General features: G+C 32.2%; 1 protein-coding gene and 1 long non-coding RNA gene across 3 annotated transcripts in view; one reads left to right on the forward strand and one right to left on the reverse strand.

Annotated features, from left to right (window-relative positions):
* Positions 1 to 15,499, reverse strand: part of LOC126749097 (furin-like protease 1) — a 152,309-nt gene that overhangs the window by 97,000 nt on the left and 39,810 nt on the right. The window lies entirely within an intron of this gene.
* LOC126749105 (uncharacterized) lies at positions 6,833 to 7,315 on the forward strand. The gene is made up of 3 exons (XR_007664882.1): positions 6,833 to 6,865; positions 6,922 to 7,117; positions 7,178 to 7,315. It is a non-coding gene; the product is annotated as an uncharacterized LOC126749105 (long non-coding RNA).

Consider the following 15,499-nt stretch of genomic DNA (forward strand, 5'->3'; position numbering starts at 1 on the left):
AATTTTAAATTCATTATTCTTATGTTCGTATGATGAAAGTGAAATACGCGAAATTATCTTATCTGTCACTAACAAAGACTCGGCTGGTGATGATGAAATTCCCTGCTCTCTTATTAAACACGTCCTTGAATTTTTGGTGACACCGATTACATATCTTGTTTATCTGTCATTTCAGGAGGGGTCATTTCCTTCGGCTCTGAAGAACTCTCTTGTTGTCCCTATCCATAAACGAGGTGATAAGCATCTGATTATCGAGGAATTTTACTCTTATCGGTGTTTTCGAAAGTTTTTAAAAAGTGTTTCTCTAAACGTTTGGAGTCTTTTCTACTTAATGACTGTGGTATGCGTGGTCTTGGCCAGAAATGGATTAAATCCTACTTGACCAGTAGATATTAAAGAATGTAAATGTTTCAGTTGCGTCTGAGTCCCTACCAGTTGTTAGTGGTGTCCCACAGGGTAGCATTTTGGGGCCACTGTAATTTGTTATATTTTTTGATAGCATCTTGGACGAATTTCCTGGCAACCATATAGCTGCATTTGCAGATGATGCTTTTATATCAACGTCGAGTGGTGATTTAGAAGAACTATCTAGAAGTTCAACCGGGGTAGTTGACCGAATGATCTGAAGTATCAGTAGCAGGAACAGCCTAGTACTTAATGAGTCAAAAACTGAATTTTTTTTTTTAGTCTTACCGATTTGAATAAAAGCTTACTTGTTAAAATGCATAACAAAATCATAGAACAAAATAAGGTTGTCAACTACTTAGGAATATAAATCGACGAACATCTTAGTTGGTCTTATCATGTAGATATGGTTTTAAAGAAATTATCAATTTATGCCTATGTGATCTGACAGTTACGTAATAAAGTCGATATTGGCCTGATACTTCTTTATTACTATGGTTATGTCCAGTCATGTTTGTCATATGACATAATGTGTTGGGGTAACTGTTCTTGAAGCGGTGAGGTTCTTACGGCCCAGAAAAAAATAATTAGAACTATTTTATTTAAGCCTTATACATTTTCTTGTAGAACACAATTTCCAGACTTGAAAATTATGCGATTTCCTTGCCTATTTATTTTCAACTCGGTCATGCATATAAAGCGTAACCTGTCTGATTATTCTTTGTCTAGAGGTACCCACTATGAACTCAGGGTTAACTTAAATTTGGATTTACCCAAACATAAATTAACCAAAGTGGCAAACAGCCCCGTAGTTTCACCAATTAAATTATACAATCATCTTCCCATTGAAATAAAAAAAATTGAGAAGGTTAATAATTTCAAAGCTTCATTGAAAAGAATTTTAATTCAAAATTCCTTTTATACGGTAACAGAATGTTTAAATTGCAGCGTCTCATCCTTACCCCCATAATTCGTATTTGTTTGTCTTAGTTAAGTCTTTTTTCTACTTAGTCTTTAGTTAATTGTAGATTTTTTATTGTTTTTTCTTAAGGCCTTTTTAAGAGTTGTATGTTTAGGTCTTATAATGTTATTTTTTGACATTATCCGATACTAATTTGTACGAGTCTATGGAAATAAATATTTGAGTTTTGAGTATTTAAATATGGTTTATCTGAATCGATGGATAGGTCGCGGAGGACCACAAGAATGGCCAGCAAGATCCCCAGATCTCAATAGATTAGGTTTCTTTTTATGGGGGCACGTTAAAACTCTAGTTTATAAAACTGCCGTAAATAGTCTAGAAAATTTAAGAGACCGAATAGGAAAGGAACCGGCCTCGTGTGAAACTATACGAAATACGCCTGGAATATTCGAACGTGTGCGTAATTCCATGCGTAGACGAGCGGAAGCATGCCTACTTACTGAAAGTGGCCATTTTCAACAATTTTTGTAATCAATGTAATTAAGATAAAATACATTTGAGCCGTTCATTTAAGCTTAGTTTCATAAAATTAAATAAAACTCGTTTTTTTGAATGGTTTTTAACACCAACAACTTACTTTTTAAGACAACAGCTATTGCCATCATTGAGTTTATGTATAAAAACGTCATTTATTCATACATAACTAGATAAAGGAAAAATTTGATACTTAAAATCACAGCTCGTTGCTATGGGCAACGAGCAATAAGAAACATGCATAGACGACTCCGCGATTTTATTTGCTTTAAATAAAGACGCGTTAGGGCACTTTTTTACTCCCATTTACTTTTTAAACGCGTTAAAAACATGAATATTTCTTAAATTATTTAAATTTTTTAACTTTTCATACTTCTTGTAATAAATCTTAATTTGCTTGCAATTGACAAACACACATTTTCACACCGCATCAGATTTATAGGGAAGTAAAACCATGCGTTGGACGAAAAAAAAAAAGATATCTCTTTAAAAAAATATAATGAATCGTACTGAATTATTATTCCAAGAATTTAATTTACTTACCATTTCCAAATTATATTTAAAATCAATAATAATTAGACTCCTTAGTAACCAGAAAATTGACATGAATCAACGGAATATTTGAAACAAAATAGATATTAAAATATTTATTTTGTTTCGAATGCAGATTTCCTTACTCGTTCTTCTTCAAAAATTTTATATCTATATCTTATAGATAATTAATTAGCGTGAATATATTAAAAACTACTAAAGATATATTTACATTATAAAAAATGTTCATTTATTAATTCTTCATTAAATGGGTGTTCCATTTGAAAAAAGCGAGAAATAAAGTCAAAGTAATCTTCCAGATCCAAATTCTTCTAGAATCCAAATTTAACCTAATATTAACATTAAATTAACATTGATATGCTAATTTGACTGAAAAAACGTGAATTTCCCCTGATGAGAATGGTGAGAATTGAAGAATTTTATGACACTTTACTAATACAGCCAATACAATAAGGGACAGTCTTCGTCATTTGAGATGAGACGTCATTTAACTGAGGCAAAAATGCAATTCTAATGAGTCTAATGTTATAGGAAATAAAAATAATATCGATAATTATAAAGCTTGTATATACCAGGTACTAAATAATTGTTTTATATTATCTAAAAATAAATTGGACAGGTCAGATATGAAATATTATATTATTGATGGGAATGTTTCAACTAGATAATGATTATTTTAATTTATTTTAGTAATCTTGTTGGTAGTCCAGTCGAACAACTTTTATTCACATTAAACTTTTTTTCTTATGGAAGTTTCCTTAAAATAATGGGAGACTTTGCTAATGTACATGAAACAACTGTTTATCATCAACAGTAAGGAGAGTTGCTATATGTAAAAAATAGAGCAGTATTACTCTTTACCTGAAGGAGAAAAATTAAAGAGGTCAGCCAAGTATTCTATAATACAGCATCATTTCCTAGAGTTGCCATAGCCAAATGGACCCACATTCGAGAACATAGAGTCACTTGGCGGTCCTATGGCAAAATAATTTCAGAAAAGAAAAGGGCATTTCTCACTGAACGTTCAAATAGCTTGTGATCATAGAAAACTGTGGTTCTACATCACTTCATCAAGATTGAAAACAATATTTGACAGTGGAGTAGTGAGAGTTTGTTGATTGAAGGCAATGGATGCTTTAATTATTTAATTACTCCATTATTGGAACAAAAACAGAGGGGAAGAACTAACTAATAAGAACTAGAAATTTAGTTGAGACAATCATAGATCCTGTAGTCAAGGTATTTGTCGATTACAAAAAAAGAATCATGGTGTATTCAATTTCAGGAGTTTGAAAAAGGTTTTTCATAATATCCCTGGGAATGCGAGTCAAAAGGCAGACAGTACAAGATCGTATTGTGGCTACCGCAGTTGTACACGACTTAGCTTTGCAGTTAAATGAGGAACTAACCCCAGTTGATTGTTGATTGTACCCCCAATCGAAAATTTAGGAGGTTACATCAATGATGGGCACAACCCATGGAAAATAGAGATAATAGGTATGGTCATATATTTAAAATATAGCTAATTATTGATGCCTTCAATAAAATTGAATTTATAAATTACTTTATACTACTACAAGTTAACGAGTTAGAGCATGGGGGGGATTTATTTTAGTTTCCCGCTGTTCGTCTTAATGCACCCATCTACCAAAAACAATGCCTAATATAAATACTTTTCTTTTTTAATATTATTTGTGTATTTATGTATATTTAACATTATTTTTGTTGATGTGCATTTATGAAAAAAAGCTCGTCCAAATAACTGAAATGAATTAATTATTATCCGGTAATAAATAAATCAACTTGTGGGAAGTAAAATCTCAATATAAAAAAATATATATTAATTTCTAAATATTTAACATTACTTTTTAAAACAAATCATTAATAATAACATAAAAGTCAAAAAATGTTTTAACTTACCATGAGAAAAATTTCAGATATCTTTGAGGTAAGGGCTTTGGCATAGGTTGTAGAAATATAATATAAGTTAAAAAAGCTTAATATACATTAATTAGTAATTTAATATCTATAACTAGCAACTTAATATACTATAAACTACAACTACACATTGATTGTAAAAGTTACTTGAACTTTTCTCATTATTTTTTATTTCTCCATCTAGGTAAGCTGCTGCTCCGCTTTAAGAACTTTAAATTTATTTTTCTTATCCATATTATCTTGTTGTTCTTTTTTAGTGAATGAAACATGAAGCTGATTGAGTTAAGTTTTTGACTCTACTTAAACATTAATGCTTACACTTGTTATCAATCAGAAAAATTAAAGAAATGTAATTATTTAGCAATAAAATAATATGTATCATAGGTGTTTCAAGTTTACTCCAACACATTTAAATAAGAAATATTTCAATTTTAATGATTTTAGGATTTGAGGCCTACATTTTGGTTAATATTACATTTTTAATCTATCTCTTCTCAATATTTTAGTATAGTTCAATATATTGTCTCTTTATTAGTATTTATGTCTCTGGCAGTTATCAGAAACCTCATAACTTAAGTTAAGTCCATAACACCTGAAACTTCAATTTAAAATCTTCAGTTAATATTTTGAAAATGTCTTATAAACATAAAATTTACACTGCTATCAATTAGAAGTTACAATAATACAGATTATAGGTATTATACATACTGTCATCATCAAATATGAAAGAAAGACCTTCAATACTTGTACTAGCAATTACATTATTTTCTCGCAACCGAACATAACCACGAAATCTCCTCATTTGTGCCTCGTTCTTCTTTACTGAATGGTCTTTTCAGTGCGGTATTGCCGAAAAACTGTCAGTTAGGTAATGATAGGTTAAAAGCTAATTGATATAACGATACAAATTTACCAATAGGTTTACGAGCTAGTAAAATACTAAAATTTATCCTTGTAAAAATGTCCTTTTTGTAAACAGAAGTTTTAGTAGCCGATTAATCCAGCCGAACTAATATGTATGTGCTTTAGCAAAATGTGAGCAAAAAAGATTCTGTATTTGATTTCAAAGATGGGAGATACGGCATAAGCAAGAGTTTTGCAACTTTTGTATAACCTTAATATTAGTGTGGGTCACGCAATCTTCTGAATGATGAAATTGATGTTTCGTTTTATTTATTAAGGAAAAATTAATTAAATCATTATTGAACTGCGCATAATTTATCTTAAATGATATAAAGGTAAGTGAAATGGATTCGGATTTTCCCTTGAAGGACGCAGTTTTACATATATTAATGTAAAAAGATCCGACATTCGTATGTTATGTACTCTTGCATTTGTAAGTCTCCATAACAGAAATTTTTGCGCTTAACATAGGCCTGTGAGAGTGTCCTCACAATATTCAAGAAAGATATATCAGTTGAGAGGCTTATACTTGGTGTTTGGATTTCCAATTTAAAAGCCGGCTAATAACCGACCAATAAGACAATTTCTTATAGGCCAACTTTAACCCTAACAAAACCATAATTTATTATACTTCTTGGAAACCATCGCACTATTCTTTAACGTTTATGTGATTTATTTTTGGCTATTAAGAGGGGTAAAAATAGAGACGCCACTAAAAAGCACCCGATTCCCGCCGGTGATCGTGTATGTTCGGAGAAAAATTCGGTCGTTTGACGTGAATGACAAGAATAACGACACAAATGTTCCCGCGTTCCCGCTTTTTTTGCGTTTGTTGGTTGTTTACTTTCGTAAAAAAGTTCCAACTAATTTGAACGATTATTGCGATTATACTAGACTTTCCTTTGTTTCTTTGTGAAATATTGACCATATTGTTGCTTATAGTGTTTTAAAATAATACCTGAAAAGCTGTATTATAATTCCAATAATATATATAATTATAATTATAATTCCAATTCAGCGATTTTAGCTGTAAAGATGGACGGCCCTATCAAACCATCAGAATCAGGACCAAACTATCAACAAAAATATGAGCCACTTATGCAATAAAATGTTTTCTTCCATTTTAGCTAAGAACAAACATATTAAAGTTATTCATAAGCAGCAGCTCCCAGATAACCCAAAGTCACAGATTTCTTGTCCCTTATGCAAAGAGATTAAGTATTCTTGTGAGACTTATCAAAGACTTGAAGCTCATTTACAGGTAAGTCATGATATCAAAATAGAGTCCTCAACTTTCCATTTTTCCAGCTAAGAAAGATTTGAGGAATGGTTGAGAGAGCATAAAATAAGCACAAACTATGCACTCGTTCTCACAAGAAAAATTGAAGACAAGATTGAAAAAGTATATTGTTGCAATCGAAGCGATTTTAGAGGTAAATTTGTAGCAATTTCAATTCTAGCAAAGTATTTATTACATACTGTACATATTCATTGTACTATTTAGTGAAAGATTGTTAAACATATACTTAATGTGTAGCTGGTGCAGGTAACATTATATAGTCCTTTACGGTATCCACACAAGGGGCCTGGATGATCACCAGTAGCATGGCTGTAAGCCTTATTTTTGTATTGTCTTTAAGGTGTGTGAGCAAAGGATTTTGTTTTAGGTGAACTCTTTGGGGAATGTTCTTCCAATAATATTGAAGCTAGCCATAGTCTAGAAATTGAAACTTTTGTTAATGAGAAGACGACTGAAAATTAACAAGTAGCAGTACAACGATCGAACAAGCAATCAACAAGAGAAATTGAAATTGAAAGTGTATCAAACTTTTTAAGATCTTTAAATGATGAAACTTATGATAAGTAAGTTACCTTTTTATAAAATTATATAAGATGTATTAACATATACCTGTAAATGTCTAGGTGCATGAGACAACTGACATCCATGATGGAACAAATAAATAAGGCAAATACAAGTAAACAAAAAATGGACAAACAAGTTTATTTTCCATCAAAGAAGAAGAAGGAGCAGTAAATAAAAATAATAAATTGTGTATTTTTTTTCTATTTATTAGTATTTTTTTTATATAAGAGTAGGTATATTTTTATAAGTTTAAGTATTTATGTATGTGTGTATTATAATTTTTTATGTAAGTTTTAGGCAAATATTTCAAAAAACATTACCTATCTCATAAGTTTCTTGCAGTTTCTTCTTATGAGTATTAATCGAAACTGCGAATTGTAAATTAATATTTTAGCTATTTAAGTTTCTTTTCAAGTCAGTCATATACATGTCTTTGCAGCATTTATAAAATAAAACTTTTAATATATGGTACATTTATATAACAGTATAACTAATTAAATCCATTGTGTTTCCACTTACCAAAATTACCTCTCTACCTAGGTATAAAGTTATTTAAAAAATAGGTACTTATTTCAGAAAGATTAATAATATTTAAGATTAAAATTAAAGTACAATACTATAACAATATTTTATAAATTTTGTACAATGTTTTATAAATTTTGTTTTCCATTTATTTATTTTTTTAAAATATCCAATACCCTATTGTTTAAGTTGGGCTTTTCCTTTTGATATGTCCACATATAGAGAACTTAAAAAAATTATAGTTATTTGTATAACAAAATGGAGCAAAGTGCATAGTTTCCTTAAGTGGATGAAGTTTGATCCAGCAAAAGCATCCACAGTGAGGAAATGACATTGCTCCTACAGTACTTCATTTTCTACTTTCATTCTTATTAATAAGCACAATTTAATGTAAAAAATTAATTTTCAGTTTCGTGTTTGTGACCCAATATCTTCAATATTGCGGAGGGTTGTTGGGTGGGGTCAGAAATAAAACAGAAACCTGTTTACCGAAATGTCGACGTTTCGACTTCAGTCATCCTCAGGACACTGAAATAGGTTCAAGTAATTACAGAGATAAAACAGTAATTTCAAGTACATAAAAAACACTATTAAAATAAATGTTCTTTAAGTGTACAAAAATTAAAACAACAAAAACCACGACACAGTTAAAATTACAATCCGTTAAAAAAAATTTTATAAAAAAAAACAATATAAAATTAATTTTTTATACATTACACCTCTTACCTAAGTCTAGGTTTCTTAAGTTATAATTAAACCACATTTATAATAGAAGCGTATAATTATTTTTAACATGGGTTAATTTGTAGGTGTTATTGTGGGCAAACTAGAATCAACAATAAGCCAAGAAACAAATGTTGTTATTCTTCCGAGCGTTTGTTTATTTAATTTTTATGATTCAATGTTATGTTGATAAGTTAAGGATTAGTAGATCAGGAAGATGATGTATGTATCTATACGTTCGACATTTAGGTAAACAGGTTTCTGTTTTATTTCTGACCCCATCCAACAACCCTCCGCAATAGTAAAAAATTAATTTTATAAAAAATAAGCAAGATATAGTCAAATAAAAAAAATAAATTATGCAGGGAAATAAAATTAAAAATTTTCTTATAAGGTAGTAGAAAAATAATTTTTTCAAATAACACTTTCTCAAAAATAAACTGTAGTAATTTTAAATATTATCCAAAATCAAATAAATCCATGTCCGCCCAAGGACATTTTTAAAAATATTTATTCAAAAAAAAAAATTCAATTTCCATTTCATTGGATCATTCAACCAAACTGCATTTTTTTGATACTTACATTAGGGTATTATGTATAAAATTAATAATTCAATTTTCTTGTTTGCATCCTTTATTTATATTTAATTTATTATTTAAAGAATCAATAATTATTATTATTCCGGAAGCGCTATTTTTTATTTTAATTAAATTATTATTCCATTAATTATTATTTACATTAATTCTTATTGCCAGAAACCGTTGCTTTTAGCAGCAAACATTGCTCTTTTGTTGGTTGCCCGCCAATCCCGCCATTCACACAATATTTAAATAGCCGAATGGTGACGGGAATCGGGTGCTTTTTAGTGGCGTCTGTAAAAATAGAGGTCAGTTGCTCTTCGCCTTTCATAATGTTGGTCACGTCTCTCGTTCTTATTTTTTAGTCTTACTGAAATCGGTTGACTCCCGATCTCCGTTATTTCCTTGAATATCTAATATTAATATAATTAGTAAACATTTTAAGTGAAAAAGTGTTTTATTGGTCCAATTGAACCAGCGACCTTTCAGTTGGGATAGGGTGTTCCAGTAAGATCGCAAGGTTTCAGTGTTCTATAAAACAGTTTTCTGTAGTATTGAAAAGTAGTAAAGTATTGAAATATTTTTGATTTAGAAAACACATTTGGAAATTGTGTATGAAACAAAATATCTTGTAAAATGCCGCTACGACGCTCCGCTATCGACAGGAGTTCAATACACCAAGGTTCTGAAGTGACCTCATAGGTAAAAATCCAATGGCGTTAGATCGGGAGACCGAGGAGACCAGGCAATGTATCCTCCTCTCCCTATCCAACGGTTTGGAAAAACGTTATTCAGGTGGTTACTTACAGAAACGCTGAAATGAGGTGGGGCTGTATTAAATCCAGAAAATTGTTCTGAAGAAACTCCAAATAAAGTTCTCCATTCAATCGTGGCGGGAAATACGAATGGCCCAATCAAAAAATTGCTAATGATTCATTCCCAAATATTAATTGATTGGAACTGATGTTAATGATGAAAAACGACAACGGCATGAGGATTTTAATAAGCCCATATATGCGAGTAATTTAAATAACGCGCACGACACTATTTTTGACAAACCCTGCTTCATCGGTAAAAAGAGTAATGTTAATGAAGTTTGGATTAGTTCGTTGCTGATCTAATAGCCAGTTCGCGAACTGTATTCTACAAGGAAAATCTTCAATAGTTAGTTCATGAAATTTTTGTAGATGATATGAGTATAACAACAACATCAGTACTTTTTTCACAAAACTTCCTAAAATTACAATAAATAAAGTCTATATAACCTTAATAATTGGAATCGCCTACCAGTTTTCCTTAGACGTTAGTCAATTCGTTGAAATGTCTTTTGATTTGGAATAGTGTGATTAGGAAATCTTTCTTCATACAACCTTTTTGCTTCCAATGCATTGCAAGATGCAAGACCATACATAAGATTCAGGTCTGCATACTCAATAAACGTGGCTTCCAGATTTTGACTTAATTCAAATTAAATTTATCACGAAATCCAAAAACCACTAAATTATTATCGAAATAAAGGATCAATGTATTAACAACGTGAAAGAAGGCAAAAAAATTTTGAAAAATAGGTATTTGTTTATTGTGAGCCATAGAAAGATTTCCAAGAATGGTGATTTTTTTTAAGAACCACACTGCATTTTGTACAATGTACAAAATATGTACTTTTTCAGAGTAAACAACTTAAAATGGAACTTCTCTGTTGTTATAATGTTGAATAACTGTCGCATCGCTGAAAAAAGAACATATCATGGTTCTTTTTAATTACATTTTTTTTTCTCCAAAACATTTATGTTCATTTTGTCGATAATGAACAGAGTGCCTTTCTTTACTTCCAGGTTCTAGTTATCCATGTTTATTATTTCATTCAGAGTCTTTATCATAAGAGTATTAAAAATTTAAACATTATAATATGCAACCTAGTTCGCCCTTTGTTATGTCATAAATAATAGTCCGGCAAGACTAACCGGTTTACAGGGACTATTTCTAGTGAGTTGAGTTTGTTCGACAGTCTTGATTTTTAGGTTTTAAACAACAAGAACAACTCCCTAGATCTGATAATAGGTTCCAGAAACCCTGTTAAATTAAATGATAAAAAGAAGAACCTATCAGGCCGGCTTCGTGGGTTCTCTGTATGGTCAGTGGTCTCATAGTCCAGCTCCAATTTATTTATATCCATTTTTCCCAAAAATATCTCCGCCAATAACACAAACCAGTCCTCATACTAGTCCCCTGTATGTATTGTGTATTGTGATGTAAACTTAGGTTTACATTAGAGGATATTTGTGATACAAGGAATAGGAGACAAGGTCCAGTGGAAAAGTCGGTAATCTTTATTGCCCAAATGCGAAACTTGTTTCGAAAGTTACGTGAACCTCCATCCGCGGAAATGCAACTTCGCATTATATGCTAAAATCTGCTCCCCTCATTGCAAAACCAACTTGCACTTGCAGCACAAGAGATCGAGAACATCAAGTTGCGAACTCAACGCATGCAACCTCCTCCAGTAAACCCTAATGTCGCCGAGCCTGAGTTGATGTATCAGCGACCAAGAAACCCTCTTGTACATACAATGAATTCTTCACCGCACCTTCAGAATTCTCGTGGGCCGGTGGTTTGTTGGAATTGTCGTAGTACTGGCCATTTGAGTAGTACTTATCCACAACTCTTTGGTCGACACTGTTTCCGTTGCGGTCGGGACAATGTGACTACCCGTTCATGCCCAAATTGTAATAGGTCGGGAAACCCAAGGGCGAACTATTAGTTAGTCGAGAGATCAGTTCGATTCCTAAGGTCTCGACTAGTAACCCCAGCTCCCCTATTCTAGATTACGCCTGCGCGCAGTGCAATGACGATGATCGTCCTCATCTCAAAGTCTCGATATTTGGTATGAAATTTATTGGCTTAATGGATTCTGGAGCGGATGTTACTGCTATTGGTTAAAGCATATGGAACATATTACAACGGTCAGATATACAATTGTTATCGTCACCTTTTTCTCAGTGCAATTTTGGAGATCATAGTCCTAGTAAGGTGATTAGCGCAATTAACTTACCTATTGCTTTGTATGATAAGGTAGCGGTTTGCAATGTTTTGGTAGTGGAGAAATTGAGTTGTCCTTTGATATTGGGTACCGATTTTTGGAAAACTATTGCTGTCGTTCCTGATTTGCAAAATGGTTGTTGGTGTTTTGGTGAGCCATCTCAGGAAGTCTGCATCACTGAAGCCATTATTCCCCAGGAAACTTTAACCCCAGAACAGCGATCCGCCTTGGACAAATTGACTTCAAAATACTTTTCTTTAATGGGTGGTAAGCTTGGTCGAACAGATTTAGTGAAGCATCAGATTAATACTGGTAATGCCCAACCCATTCGTTTGGGCCCTTATAGATACTCACCCGCCACTCTAAAGATTATCGATGAGGAGGTTGATTACATGCTGCAACTCCACATTATCAAACCATCACAATCTGCCTGGTCTTTCCCTGCCATAATAGTACCGAAAGGTAATGGTAAATGAAGATTTTGGACTATCGAAAACTAAATTCTGTTACGGCTAAGGATGCTTATCCGATCCCTTTCATTGATAGTATTTTGGATAAATTAAGAAATGCAAAGTATCTTACTTCGTTAGATGTCAACTCTGCATACTGGCAAATCAAGGTTGACAAACATTCACGTGATAAAACAAGTTTTTCAGTCTCTCGATATAGAATCGAGAAAGTCTCCTGGTCGGGGACTTGTATCGACGTCGACCTGTATCGGTTTAAGAGCATGCCATTTGGATTGACGAATGCCCCTGCAACTTGGCAGCGATTGGTAGATACCGTATTGGGAGCTGATTTGGAGTCACATGTCTTTGTTTATTTAGATGAGGTAATTTTGTCGATCCGAACTTAAGTATTTAGGATATGTTGTTGATAAAGATAAACTTTATGTCGACCCGGATAAGGTGACAGCCGTATTGAACATTTCGAAAGAACACCACCGAAGTCCGACGTGTCATCGGTATGGCGTCCTGGTACAGGCGTTTTATTACCCAATTATCAACCGTTATTTCTCCCCTTACTGTAAACAGAAAAAGTGGAACTGGACCCCAGAATGTCGAAATTCGTTTCACAACATCAAAAATTCGTTAGTTTCCGCTCATGTACTTACTTGTCCTGATTTCTCAAAACCCTTTTTGGTTCAGACTGATGCCTCAGCGTATGGAGTCGCTGCTGTACTGTCTCAAGAGTTTGATAATGGTGAACATGTTATCTGTTACATATCTCGCTCTCTGTCTAAAACAGAGAGGAATTTTTCCACCACAGAGAGAGAACTGTTGGCTATTATTTGCTTGCGAGAAATTACGACCCTACTTAGAGGGATACTTCTCTAAAGTGATAACAGATCATCATAGTCTGAAATAGATTCATAGTCTGAAGGAACCAACAGGACGGCTTGCCAGATGGGTATTGGGGTTGCAACAGTTCAATTTTGAGGTTATTCATAGAAAGGGCCAAGATCATGTTGTGCGGGATGTTCTCAGTAGAGATGGGCCAGAGATTGCTAAATTGAATGTAAACCAGGAACCAGAAGTTGCAAATAAGTGGTATCGAAGAGTTTTCAATCAGGTCGTAAAGAATCCTATTAAGTATCCCCAATGGCGAATTAAAGGAAATTTACTTTACAAGTATGTGAAGTGTTCTTACCCGTAAAAAAATAAACAAAGTTAATGTGTTTAAGGACTCCGTTTTAAGAGGTCCTTAGTAGTGTTGATGACGTAAAATGTTTATTAAATTATATTAAATGTTTATTAAATTATTATATTAATTAGGTGTTTATTAAATTTTATTAAGTACTTCAAAAGTAATTCAACAAAACCGATTTCCAGCGGCGTCTGTAAGGGGCCGTATCTTAGCCGTAGGGAGGGCCTATAGGAAATTTTTTTAGAGAAGTTCCATATTATATTTTTATTTTCTACCTGAATCTGAGAGATTTCCCACATTTTTAGGCACACCCTATATAATAAAAATTTTTAATTATTTGTTTCCATTTTATCAATACAGAAAAAAAACATACAGCATACTTGTGTATATACAAGTAGTATATACACAAGGCTTCACCAAAAGCAATTAAAACATTTTTTTAAAAACTCTAATCCAATCCTGCACATTGTAGCTTAAGACAGGTTTTCTTGATTATTATCTACCCAATTTTAAATGTATTTTGACTTATCCATTTTTGAATGCTTGACGTAGATGGTAACATAATGCTTTTTTTTTCTTAAAAATTGATAGAGATTTAAAGTATAGGGACACTGCGGACTCATTTTACTCAACTCCTTTTAAAGTGTAAATTTGGGCTGGCATACTTTCTCTCAACCAAATAATTATTTTCTTTAATATTATGTTCTTTATTTTTTTGATGATATTCTGTTTTTAAGTTTCAGTTTTCTTAAAATGGATTTTTGAGCGGCTTATACTGCCACTTGACGACATATTTGTAGTTTCGGAAGTTTTTTTGGACATTATATTTAATAAACATTTGTAATTTATAGGACCTCTCTTCCATCTTCCAATCGCTTTCGAAAATTCTTCTTTTTTTAACGTATTTTTTGGAAGACCTATTAGATCTACATTTGCGAAAAAATAGACATGTTCAAGAAAACAAGGAAATTATCATGAGCCTTAACCTCCGTTCGCCTACAAAATATTGTTAAATAATGTATAAGTGGAAAAATTAAACAGTTTCTTAGGTTTAAAATATTTACAAAATAGTACTAATACAATAAACTATTTAAGTAACACGTGTTAGGGTATAGATTGCGTATTAAACGATTCAGCTGGATAAAATGACTAAGTTTAATGACTTGTGTTTTATCCGCACCGGATCTATCTGGTGATGTTTTTCAAAAGTAATAACAGCCTTTTAAAGATCCTGTTTTAAAGCAGTAAGAATGTAACTGTTTGTCGATAATTTCTTCGAATCTACTATAGATGACTAATTTAAAAAACATTGGCACTTGGGAAATAAAAAATGCATAGTTTCATATCTACCTTGTAATTTTCTTAATTTTGATTTAATATTCAACTTATGGTTGCATCCTATCCTCAGTCAGGTTAAATAATCAATACATTTTCGGCCTTTATATCCTACAAGTTTAAATCTTAAGGACCTCTCTCATTGGCAATCACTCCCCTAAAGATTTTGAAAACGCTGGAGTAAAAAGTATACATACTATACGGAAAGTGAGGGGTTCGGGGCAATTGGTGTAACGCTGAAATTTATTTTCAACCCAATGTTGCAATGTGCATTTGGGTTCCTTTGTTAAGTGAACACGTTTTACAGTTCGACAGATCTAAGCATCTGAACGATCAAGTTGGCATAAAGCGTTATATTTGTTGGCTTAATTTTTCAACTTTCTTATATTCAAGAAGGCGTCATCCATAGGCAAAGTGATTAAATTCAGTTTCTATTATTCTTCTAAATTTGGATTTGCTATAATTTGTAAAAAATCAGAAATGTTCTTTCTGGAGTATAAAGTGATTTGCATTTTGTTTTGGGTCAGCAGCCGCTT

This window comes from Anthonomus grandis, chromosome 22 (genome assembly GCF_022605725.1).
Source record: "Anthonomus grandis grandis chromosome 22, icAntGran1.3, whole genome shotgun sequence".
Taxonomy (NCBI): Eukaryota; Metazoa; Arthropoda; class Insecta; order Coleoptera; family Curculionidae; genus Anthonomus; species Anthonomus grandis.